The sequence below is a fragment of the Capricornis sumatraensis genome, chromosome 16 (assembly GCF_032405125.1).
Source record: "Capricornis sumatraensis isolate serow.1 chromosome 16, serow.2, whole genome shotgun sequence".
NCBI lineage: Eukaryota > Metazoa > Chordata > Mammalia > Artiodactyla > Bovidae > Capricornis > Capricornis sumatraensis.
The window spans coordinates 50,520,886-50,534,155 of record NC_091084.1 but is presented as its reverse complement, the minus strand read 5'-3'; the positions used below and the strand labels follow the sequence as shown (position 1 = coordinate 50,534,155).

At 40.1% G+C, this 13,270-nt stretch overlaps 1 pseudogene; it reads right to left on the bottom strand.

Annotated features, from left to right (window-relative positions):
* Window positions 1-289: 289 nt before the first annotated feature.
* LOC138092178 (olfactory receptor 51V1-like) lies at window positions 290-11,577 on the bottom strand (annotated as a pseudogene).
* Window positions 11,578-13,270: the final 1,693 nt, after the last annotated feature.

Below are 13,270 nucleotides of genomic sequence, written 5' to 3'. Positions count from 1 at the left end.
GCTTTTATTTTTCAATTTGTTAATGTGGTGAATTACATTGATTGATGTGCAGATATTGAAGAATCCTTGCATGCCTGAGATAAAGACCACTTGGTCATGGTGTATGATCTTTTTAATGTGTTGTTGGATTCTGATTGCTAGAATTTTGTTGAGGATTTTTGCATCTATGTTCATCAGTGATCTTGGCCTGTAGTTTTCTTTTTTGTGTGTGTGGCATCTTTGTCAGGTTTTGGTATTAGGGTGATGCCTTAAAATATTCTTACTGATATAATAAAATCCAAAGTTTGCATTACATTTTCACGGAAAACCACTTCTTCATTCTACTTCAAATCTACTGGATCTTTACACTGTAGATGATTGGATTCATCAGGGGTGGAAAGAGAATATAGATGTTGCCCATAAGGACATGAACTAAAGGTGAGAGATGCTTTCTAAAACAGCACACCATGGTGAGACCAATGATGGGAATATAAAAAACCAGAACATCACCGATGTGGAGACAGGTATGCAAAGCCTTGAGTCTCTCTTTTTGAGATGCTATCCAGCACTGTATGCAAGATGAAAACTTAGGAGACAAGAATAAGGACAGCATCCAACAACAAGGTACAAATCACCAGAGCCAGGGCTTAGACATTGTTGAAGCAGATGTCTGAGCAGGCCAGCTGGAGTAGGTCCTGATACAATCAGAAGGAGTGAAAGAGAATGTGGGGTTGGCAGTAAGGAAAGAACTTCAAATGAATGATGATGGGAAGAATGGACAAAGCACTTCTCATCAAAATAGTCAGCATAAAGTGAATGACCCTTCTATTATTCAAGATTGATGTATATCTAAGAGGATTGCAAATTTCTATAAAGCAATCAAAGGCCATGGCAAGAAGGACTCCAGACTCTGTCAGAAAGTCCATGAACAAAATAAGTTTGGGCAATGCAGGCATCCAGGCCAGTCTCCTGGCTGAGCCCCCAAAGGATCCCCAGCACTGTGTGCACTGTGGTTAGCCCCATGCACAGGTCAGTGAGGGCCAGCATGGCCAGGAAGTAGAACATGGACTCATGCAGGCTCCTCTCAGTACAGATCACATGCAGCACCAGGCAGTTTCTGAGGAAAACCACAGCATAGATCAAGGGAAAGGGAACAGAAAACCAGGGACAGTACTGCTCTAGGCCAGGGAGCCCTGCAAGAATGAATATCGAGGAGTTAATAATGAAAGCAAAGAAGCAGACATGAATGTTTGAAGGTTATTTCCAAACTAAGATAAATGTTTGTTTACAGTTTTGTTTAAACTGTCTGTTGCCTTTGAGAACAGTCAGATATAACAGAGCTACTTGGAATGTAGCACAGGTAAAGCTAATTGTAGATCTCCAGAGAAACTGTATACTATAGAAGGAACTCCAGCACAGGATGACTTCACAGGGAACTTCCTTGGTATTAGTCTCAGGAGTTATAGAAAGTGAAGTCAAAGTGAAGTTGCTCAGTTGTGTCCGACTCTTTGCGACCCCATGGACTGTAGCCTACCACACTCCTCTGTCCATGGGATTTTCCAGGCAAGAGTACTGGAGTTGGTTGCCATTTCCTTCTCCAGAGGATCTTCCCAACCCAGGGATCGAACCCAGGTCTCCCACATTGTAGGCAGATGCTTTACTGTCTGAGCCATCAGGAAAGTCAGAGGTTATAGAAGCAAATCAAAGTCCTGACTGTTTAAACAAACTCAATTTATGGAAAAACTTCATTCCCTTTCAGTCTCTCTGAGCCACTGGCAGCACACACACCACACCAGGCTGCAGTGACTACAGTTATTTAGAGCATTGTGTTGTCCTGCTCTGCTGTTCCTCAGAGGCATCTGCACACTCTCATCCCTAGTCCTTGAGCCCAGGCAGTCAGAATGCTCAGGTTTATGAGGAAGGAACGTAGAGGTCTGATTGTGTGAGTGGAGTGAACCCAGGCTCCTGGGAGACCACTGTTCTCTCGGGTGGATGATGCAAGTGAGAGATTCTGTGTGGTCTCTTCCAAGCTAATATTTAATATTTCCCAGGATTGTGAGGGATGGGTGGAATAACAGCATTTTCCCCAGAGTTCACAAGTCTTTTCTAGTCTTAGAGAAAGACTCACTGCACTAAGGAGAAGGCAAGACACGACCATTCAATGGGATAATAGAGTCTCAGAATTCTGAAGAATTTTTACCTTCATTTCAGTCTGAAATCAACACAAATGTTTACAGAGGCTAATTTCTCCTAAATTTTACTTTCAGTTTTCACTGAATTCCTCAGTAAAAATTTCTTTCTTTTCTGAATCCCTGTGAAAGTAAAAGCCACTCAGTCATTTCCGACTCTTTGTGACCCCATGGACTGAATTCTCCAGGCCAGAATACTGGAGTGGGTAGCCTTTCCCTTCTCCAGAGGATCTTCCCAAACCAGAGATCAAACCCAGGTCTCCTGCATTGCAGGCAGATTCTTTACCAGCTGAGCCTCACTGAGAAATGTATTTCCTGTCTGACAGAAATAATATAAAGAGCCTGTATAAAAAATATTTTTTAAAATGCTGTAAAACATGCCATATTTTAAATCATTCACTTATTTATTGGTTCTACATAGTTAATTATGCATTTACATGTAAAATACTTAAATATTTCTCTTCTTTGTATGTGTAATTATTGGCAAATACTAGGTATGAAAACTTTGATAACTATTTTTATTTAAATTTATTTTTTTTCCTCGGAGACATATTCACTTAGCCTTTTTTATGGAAAAAAATTCAAGTATAGCATAAAAAATATTTTTCTCAATATATTTGAGAACAAGTTTGCTATCTGATATTTCATAACTCCCAAATTCTGTAGTGTATTTTTTCTGCAAACAAAGATATCCTCCTAGGTAACTATATAATCATCAAATAATGAAATTGACATTGGCAATTTAGTACCATGGAATTTTAAGAACCCATGCAACTTTTTTCAATTGCACCCTTAGGGTAATTTATAATAAAAACAACAATAACAAAAGAAATTCAGAATCATCTGTGACATTAATAAGCCTGTCTTGAGACTCTTGCCAGTGGCTCTTGTTCAGTTTAGTAGCTCAGATCTGTCTGGATCTTTGTGACCCCATGAACTGCAGCATGCCAGGCCTCCCTGTCCATCACCAACTCCTGGAGCTTGCTCAAACTCATGTCCATCTCTGGACATAGCTGGTCTTTTATTTTCAAATTTCTAAGCAGAGATTTGTATAAGTGTTAAAACATAACTCTTCAAGTGTGAGTTTAAACTCAGACTAAAATATCTTAGAATTAAAATGAAGCTTTTAGACCTTTGACATTCACCAGTATCTTATTAATGAGGTTCGAATAACTGTGAAAAGATAAGAACTTGTCAAGGAATCATGTCATGTGAGCTTCATTGTACACCACAATTTGGGACCAGAACCACTATCCTCCATTCTTCCTTATTTTTTCTCCTCTGGACCTCAAGGCTCTCTTAGCAGCCATTCATATATCTTCTACTCTGGACTTCTTCTTCCCAGAACCCAGTAGAAAATTATGCTGTTTTAAAGTATTTCTCAACCCCTCTTCAACAAAAACCAAGTCAGAAACTTTCTAGAAAACTCAAATGATCAAATAGCTGGTAAGGACAATTGAATTTTGAAGATACACAAAATTCAACATTCAGAATCTGGGGGCTTTTGTTGTTGTTACTCATTAGTTTTGTTTTCTTCAGCCACTGACTTAGAGTTGAAAGTTGTAGTGAAAACTAAAGTGTCTGGTGATACATATTCTTGTATTCAACTGCTTTCCAATAATATTCCCCTGATGTATACTGCTACTCTTCTGAAGATAGCTATATACAGGTGTAATCTTTCAAAGCTGTATTTCACTTTACTGTAAAATCGTACTTTTATCTGTAAGATCCCCTCAACTCTGTAAAACTGGGATATCAAATTTTATTATGCCTGGTTTCCAGATAAATATATGGCATCTTCGAGAAGGGAAGATAATAACTTGCCTGAATCCTCTTATTTATAATGATAAAGAGTGAATGCAGGACTGGCACACAGTTTTTGCTGATTTTGTCAGTCAATTTCTGAGTGTTTTAGCATGTGGTAAATATATAAATAATAAAGGAAAAGGGAAAAACAGGGTAAGTACTATGCTGTGGTAAAGACAACTTTTAGAGTATTTAGAGGCCTGTGTGTGTGCTTAGTCACTCAGTTGTGTCTGACTCTTTGCAACCTAATGGATTGCAGCCCATCAGTCTCCTCTGTCCATGGATATTCTCCAGGCAAGAATACTGGAGTGGGTTGCCATGCCCTCCTCCAGGGGATCCTCCCATCTCTGGGATATAACCCTGGTCTCCCACATTGCAGGCAGATTCTTTATCATCTGAGCCACCAGGGAAGCCCATTTAGAGGTCCAGTATGTCTTCCATCAGTGTAGCTGCAAAAGTTAAAGTCTCCCTTGAAATCTTGATTTTTAAAAAATTTCCAATATGAGGCAGCTTCAGGTGTTCCCTGATCTGCAATCAAACAGTCTTAAAACCAAACTTTTGTTTAAATATATTTTTAAGAAAGTAATAACTGTTAAATACCATTATTTATAGGTGTTCACATTATGGCTGTCTTTAAGATAGATAACATTGTTGCTACAGTGATGTGTCTTGAACAAGATAGATGCAAATAGAGCTAAATATTATGAAGAAAATGTGTCTTGATAGAAGACCTACAACATGATAATGTTTTACATTAAGTGTTCTGGGGATAATTCCCAAGGAAGAAACAGCTGGAATAAGATCAGAATGATAGTAAGAAAGCTGCTATTTGAATGTGTGAGTGTGTGTGTGACTATGAGTAAATTGCCTGTGCTTGTGTGTGTGTCTCTCTGTGTGAATGTGTTTATGTGTTTGTGTGTATAGAATGGGGGTGGGTGAATAGATAAGCATCAAGCAAAGTAAAGGACCTACCCAGTGTAGCTGAGAGATAAAAATCTTCTATAGCTGGTATACGGTTGCCAGCAAGGAAAGTGGTAGATAGAATCCAAATCCTAAGCAATCGCCAAGAAAAATTGATTCATCTTTAATGCCTGAATTCTGCATCAGCACCTACTACTTGGGGCTTCTCACGTGACTCACTGGTAAAGAATCTGTCTACCAACGCAGGAGACACAGGTTTGATCCCTGGGTTGAGAAGATCCTCTAGAGAAGGTAATAGCAACCCACTCCAGTATTCTTGCCTGGAAAATCCCATGAACAGAGGAGTCTGAGAGGCTATAGACCATGGAGTCACAAAGATTCAGACATGACTTAGCAATTAAGTATGCACACATTCTTAATATCTGTGCAGTTTGATCCTTACAGATAATACTCTTTATGTAGTGAAATACATTATTGCTCTCTAAATGACAATTAAATTGAGTCAAGGAGCATAGGGAAAGGCTAAGAGTTGAGACAAGGCTTGTTACCCCAACATAATGTAGAAAAACTCTCTCCACAAAGCTAAGTTTTGAGACAAGATGGTAGAGAATCTGGCTGCAATACAGGAGACCATGGTTCAATTCCTGGGATGGGAAGATTCCCTAGAGAAGGGAAAGGCTACCCACTCCAATATTCTGACCTGGAGAATTCCAAGGACTAAATAGTCCATGGAGTCGCAAAAAGTCGGACATGACTGAGCAACTTTCACTCACTATGGGTGAAATAGATAGCTAGGGGGAAGCAGCTGTATAGCACAGTGAGCTCAGCATGCTGCTCTTTGATGATCTAGAGGAGTTGAATGCAGGGATGGGAGGGAGGTTCAAGAGCGAGGGGATATATGTATACAGCTGATTTGTTGTACAGCAGAAACTAACACGACACTGTAAAGCAATTATACTCCAATAAATTTTTTAAATATATATAATTATATTTTTAATTCCTTTGGCTATATACCTAGAAGTGAGATTACTGGATCATATGATAGTTCTAGTTTTAATTTTTAAGGAATTTCTATATTGTTTTCCATAATGGCTACACTAATTTACATTCCCACCCATAGTGTACACAGTTCCCATTTTCTCTACTCTTTAGCCATTTCTTTCTTTATAATAACCATTTTAATCAGTGTGAGGTGATATCTTATTGTAGTTGTGGTTTGCATTTCCCTGATGATTAGCTGATTTCAGTGGTCCATCCCATTTTCTCATATCATCAGTGGGAAATTTTAAATTTCTATTTTCCTAATTTTTAATGCCTTTCTCAATTTAGAAAAAAAAAAAAAAAAGCCATCTTATAGCCACTGTATATATGGCCAAACCTGGAACAAGTCAGAAAATACAAGTCAGAAATCAAAATTGGGTTTTGATTATCTTGGATAAATTTATTATCCTAAAGTTATATTTAAGATGGTTGGATGGCATCACTGACTTGATGGACATGAGTTTGAACAAGCTCCAGGAGTTGGTGACAGACAGGGAAGGCTGGCATGCTGCAATTCATGGGGTCGTAAAGAGTTGGACGTGACTGAGTGACTGAACTAAGTTATATCACCTTCCTATTGAGAGAATTAAGGAAGGAGAGAATAATCTTAGGCATCAGTACCCCTCATGCCCATGCACAATGTTACTCAATGCATACTTTCCTCAGTGTGAATTAGATCTTCTACCTTAATGGAGTGCCAGTTAATACTCAGGTGTATCAGCAGATCTGAAGATAAGCTACAACAAAATAGTCATGCAAAACTATGCAGAGAAAAGGAATGATATATCATTGAATGTGTATGTGTATGGGAGAGGGGAGGAAGGACCTGGCTTAACTTCCATCCTTTATTTCTTTTCTGGTCAGACATTCTATTACTCAGCTAGTCAGGCTGCATCTCTGCTGTTATCTTTCACAGACTGCCTTTGTGTAATTAAACTAATAGGTTGCTTAATTTTGATTTATCTATATTTTTATTATTTTCAACCAAAATTCTAAAGCAATAGACCTCATTCCCAGGTCATCCACAATATCTGTTTTTACTTCATAAACTTAGACATGTTATAGATATAAAATAAAGATAAACTTGTATCTCTGGGAAAGGGAAGGGAAGGCCAACCATTGTGAAATATACCCATAGGCCTCTCCATAACACATCATTTCAAGGGAAAAGACTGCCAGAAATTTATCACAATTTGGGGAAGAGAATTCTTCTCCTCTCCAGCTCCTGCAATCTTCCTACGTCATCTAAAGGTCATGGTTGAGTAGATTGAGGATGTGCAGTCAGGGAAGGACAAGGGAGCCTGATGAGGGCAAAACCAAAACATAAATCCTTGTGAAGGTCACACCTTGGTTCATGTCCTTGATTGAATTTATTTCTAAGCATTTTATTATTTTCATATGGGATTAAAGTAGAATTACCTTCCTAGGTTCCTCTTCAAACTTTTGTTGCTGGTATATTGAGACACAACTGATTTTTTAGTGTTATCTTATGCTTGCTACTTTGCAGAAAGTATTAGCTCTAGTAGCTTTCTTGTGGATTCTTTTTTCTCTATTTAGAATTATGTTGTCTGTGGATTAATATAGCTTTACTTCTTCCTTTCCAATTAAGATGCTTTACTCCTTTTTATTTTCTAATTTTCCTGGCAAGAATTTCTAGTACAGTGTTGAGAAGCTGTAATGAAAATGGGCATTCTAGTCTTATTCTTGATCTTAGGTGGAAAGCTTTCAGCATTTCATAGAGTATGATGTTAGCTATTCTTGTTTTTCAGTTGCTAAGTTATGTCCAACTCTTTGCAACCCTATCAACTGCAGCACACCAGGCTTCTCCATCACTATCTCCCTGAGTTTTTCCAAACTCATGTCCATTGAGTCAGTGATGCCATCTGACATCTATCCTCTGTTGCCCCATTCTCCTCTTACCCTCAGTTTTTCCCAGCATCAGGGTCTTTTCCAATGAGTCAGTTCTTCGCATCAGGTGGCCAAAGTATTGGAGCTTCAACTTTAGCACCAGTTCTTCCAGTGAATACTCAGGGTTGATTTCTTTAGGATTCACTGGTTTGATCTCCTTGCTGTCCAAGGGACTCTCAAGAATCTTCTCCAGTGCCACAGTTCAAAAGCATCAATTATTCAGCACCCAGCCTTCTTTATGGTCTTACTCTTACATTCATACATGACTGCTGGAAAAACCATAGTTTTGACTATGCAGATCTTTGTCAGAAAAGTGATGTCTCTGCTTTTTAAAATATTGTCTAGGTTTGATATAGCTATTCTTCCAAGGAGCAAGCATCTTTTAATTTGGGGGCTGCAGCTTCCCTCATAGCTCAGTTAGTAAAAAATCTGCCTACTATGCAGGAGACCTGGGTTTCATTCATGGGTTGGGAAGATCCCCTGGAGAAGGAATGGCAACCCATTACAGTATTCTTGCCTGGAGAATCCCATGGACAAAGAAGCCTGGCAGGCTACAGTCCATGGGTTTGCAAGAGTCAGACATGACTTATCAACTAAACCAGTCACTATATGCATTGATTTTGGAGAGTAAGAAAACAAAATCTGACACTATTTCCAAATTTTCCATGGTGGACAGTGACAACTCGATGGTAGATGTGCCCCAGGGTAGCCAGTGACTTCTGGGCAGTGGATCGGTTTGAAGATGGCCAATGGCAGAGGTGAGGCCGGGGTGGCCTCTGTTCCTGGGCATCATCCAGCCTTCTCTGGGCCCCCTTCCCAGCCATTCCAGAAGGGCCTTTACCTTGACCCCTGGTCACACATTGACCAGCTCCTGATGGCAAGTGAAAGTTTAAATGCTCAGTGAGGACCAGCAGTGGGACAGCCAGGGTGCCAGGCATGTCATCCAGCTATGCTGAGCAACTGAAGGGCATGTCCCTGCTAGTTAAGGCCTGAAAAAATGTGGTCCACTGGAGAAGGAAATGGAAAACCACCTCAGTATTCATGCCTTGAGAACCCCATGAGCAGTATGAAAGGGCAAAAAGATATGACAGTGAAAAATGAAGCCCCAGTTCCGTAGGTGCCAAGTATTCTACTAGGGTAGAGTGGAGAAATAGCTGCAGAAAGAATGAATAGACTGAGCTAAAGCAGAAATGACACCCAGTTGTGGTTGTATCTGGTAGTGAAAGTCCAATGCTATAAGAGCAATATTACATAGAAACCTGGAATATAAGGTCCATGAATCAAGGTAAATGGGATGTAGTCAGACAGAAGATGGCAAGAATGAACATTGACATTTTAGGAATCAGTGAACCAAAATGGACAGGAATTGGAGAATTTGATTCAGATGACCATTATATCTACTACTGTGGGGGAAGAGTCCCTTAGAAGGAATGGACTGGCCCTCATACTCAAAAGAGTCTGAAATGCAGTACTTGGGTGTAATCTCAAAAATGGCAGAATGATCTTGGTTTGTTTCTCATGCAATCCATTCAACATGATAGTAATCCAAGTCTGTTCCCAACCTCTAATGCTGAAGAAGCAGAAGCTGAATGACTCTATGAAGACCTACAAGACCTTCTAGAACCAACAGCAAAAAAGGATGTCATTTCATCATAGGGGAATGGAATACAGAAGTAGGAAGTCAAAAGATATAATTGGAATAACAGAGAAGTTTGGCTTTGAAGTATAAAATTAATTAGGGCAAAGGCTAACAGAGTTTTGCCAAGAGAACAAGCTGGTCATAGCAAACACCTTCTTCCAACAACACAAGAGACAACTGTACACATGGATATCACCAGATGGTCAGTACTGAAATCAGATTGATTATATTCTTTGCAGCCGAAGATGGAGAAGCTCTATATAGTCAACAAAAACAAGACCAGGAGCGGACTGTGGCTCAAATCATCAGCTCCTTATTGCAAAATGCAGGCTCAAATTAAAGCATGTAGGGAAATCCCCTAGGCCATTCTGTTATGAACTAAATCAAATCCCTTAATTATACAGTGGTGGTGACAAATAATAGATTCAAAGAACTAGATCTGTTAGACAGAGTGCCTGAAGAACTAAGGACAGAGGTTCATAACGTACAGGAGGTGATGACCAAAATCATCCCCAAGGAAAATAAGTACAAGAAGGAAATGTGATTGTCTGAGAAGGCCTTACAGATAACTGACAAAAGAAGAGAAGTGAAAGGCAAAGGAAAAAGAGAAAGATACACCCAGCTGAATGCAGAGTTCCAGAGAACAGCAAGCCTTCATAAGTAGGTGCACAGTATTCTACTAGGGCAGAGTGGAGAAACAGCTGCATGAAGAATGAAAAGCCTGAGCCAAAGCGGAAACGACATCCAATTGTGGTTGTATTTGGGTGTCTTCTTAGGTGACTAGTGCAAAGAAATAGAGGAAAACAGCAGAACGGGAAAGACTAGATATCTCTTTGAGAAAACTGGAGTTACCTAGGGAATATTTCATATAAAGAGAGGCACAGTAAAGGACAAAAATGGCAAGGACCTAACAGAAGCAGAAGAGATTTAGATTAAGTGGCAACAATGCACAGAAGAACTGTACAAAAAAATCTGTTAATGATGTTGGCTATAGGTTTTTCATAGATAGTGAAGGTCAGAGAAGCCTGCCACGCTGCAGTTCATGGGATCGCAAAGAGCTGAACACTACTTATCGACTGAAAAACAATAATAACACCAACAGGTTTTTCATAGATGACCTTTAGTATGTTGAAAAAAATCCCTCTATCCTTAGTTTTGTGAAAAGTGATAAATGTCACTTTCATAAAAGTTTTGGTTTTGTCAAGGTATTTTTTGGTATCAATTGAGGTGAGCACAGGTGATTTGTTGTTGTTGTTATGTTGTACTTACATAATTATGTTACACTGATTTTCTTATGTTGAGCCACCCTTTTATTCCTCAGATAAATAATATTTAGTCACAGTGTGCAATCTTTTTTAATATACTGTTGGCTTCAGATTGTATTTTGTTAAGGATTCTTGTATCTATGTTCATAAGGTTTCTAATTTTTTTGTAATGTTTTGTCTGGCTTTATTAAATGAGTTAAGACGTGTTTCCTCTTCTAATTTTTGAAAGCATTTGAGAGAATTTGGCAAAATAATTTTTAAAAACATTGAATTCATTCAAATTTACCTCATTACAAATCCCAGTTATGCCATGTTCTAACGATGCATTCAGTAACCAGATATGTCTGAGCTTATATTGCTTACCTAAAATTAAAAAAAAAAAAATTAACATATGACAAATATGAGATATTTATAAAGTATTCAGTACATTTTCTATATTTCTTTAATTGCCTAATAATTGATGATTAGAGTTTTATCGGATAATTCACGTGACAGGCAGTTCTGAGAGATACCAGTCATTCTTTATTTTTTCAACAATTAACTTGTTCATTTTTCATATTCCAATCATGGGGAATATAGCAAAGATGTTATCTCCATTAGATAGTCTGCAGCAGTTCTCTTCCATGTAAGTAACTAAAAACAAGTTTTTTTTTTAAAATTTATGTTAAATGTTTTCTCTGTCCATTTAAGCACAATTGGGGGTAATTAGGACGTAGCTCAGCCAGCCAGGGCTCCACGTCTGGAATCGTGTCTCTCTTAAGGACCTGGCCCTGCAGCTGCTGCACAAGAGGATCCAGGTGGGATCCGTAGAAGACGCCGTGACAGCCATGGAGCTCTACCGGCTGGTGGAGGTGCAGTGGGGGCAGCATGTGGCCAGTAGTCTCCAGGCGCCCCCTGAGGACAGAGAGCCCGACGGCAGCACGGACTTGGAGCAGTACATGCAGGACCAGTACTGGCCGGAGGACCCGGCTCAGGGCACCAGCGGAGACACGGGGGAGGCACTGGGCCAAACGGAGTGAGGGAGGAGAAGCTCCCCTGGGGAGCGGGGACCGGGAGAATGCCTGGGGCAGGACGCTTGGCTGCCCCCAGGGTCTGGAGTCAGGACCGCCTGCCCACAGCACAGCCCTCCCCTCTCCAGGGCTGCTGTCAGCCCCTCCTCCCCAGCTTCTGTGGTTGCTAATGGCACTTTATGGACGCCATGAAAATGACAGGTGGGCTAGAACCCAGCGGAAGTAGGGAATGCGCCAACAGATGACATCAGGCCGCCCCCACCCTCATGCTTTGCTCTCTAAAGGGATCAGGTCTCCCTCCTTGGGGGTGGTGAGTGGGGGTGTCAATATTCTAGAGCTCCCTTATCTCCACCCAGTGACTTGGGGCAAAGTGTTCCTCCTGTTGTCACCAGCTACCTCTTCCTCCAGAGTCACTTTCTAGAGAATAAATATGCCCTGAGGCTATACAGTTAAGGACGGTAAAGTGTCTGTCTACAATGCAGGAGACCCAGGTTCCATCCCTGGTTTGGGAAGATCCCCTGGAGAAAGAAATGGCAGCCCACTCCAGTATTCTTGCCTGGAAAATCCCATGGACAGCAGAGCCTGGTAGGCTATTGTCCATGGGCTCACAGAGTTGGACACAACTGAGCAACTTCACTTTCACAGGACATAGCAAATTCCTAGTTGAGGTTTAAAATATAGCTTCTTAATTTTTCCAACAAACATGTATATTTTACAATCATCTTATATACCTTCTTTCTTCCTTCATATAGTTATTATTCTCAAACTTCTAATAGTTTATGAATAAGAATAACCAATGGATCTTACAAGATGAAATTTCAGACCTGCCCTGTGCCTGTGGCACCTGGAGAAAAGGAAAAGCATAAAAAATTTGCAGAGAAAATATTTTGTATATTGGGAAGATAGAGAGTTTGTCTCATACTGAGGAGAGATAAATGTTACCCTCTGTCGAGGGCTCTCCTACAGCTCCTTCTTACTCTCTTCCTTTATACAATTTCCTACAAAGAGTGCTCTGTGTCACAGCTTCCTAAAGGACAACTCAAAACACATTGGCTAATTCCTTACAGTTTAGCTTGGGCAGCTCTTGTCAATGTGTCTTGAGTTCCCTTTGCTCCTTTGATCTTGCATTTGGAAATCCTGAGAATATATACTACATCTTATTCCACCTGGAGAGAACTGACTAAAATTTTTTTTGCAAAAGTATGTTTGAAGGGAATCTAAATATCTGTACCATATACACCTGCTGTTTTTGTTATATAGATGTGGGTATATAATGAATACTTTGCATACTCTAGTAAATCAGTTGCATGCATGCTGTCATAGCCAACTCTTTGCAACCCCATGGACTGCAGTCCACCAGGTTTTTAAACCCATGGGATTTTCCAGGCAAGAATGCTGGAGTGGATTGCCATTTCCTACTCCAGGAGATCTTCCCAACACAGGGATGGAACCCATGTCTCTTGCACCTCTTGGATTGGCAGGCAGATTCTTTACCACTGTGCCACCTGGGAA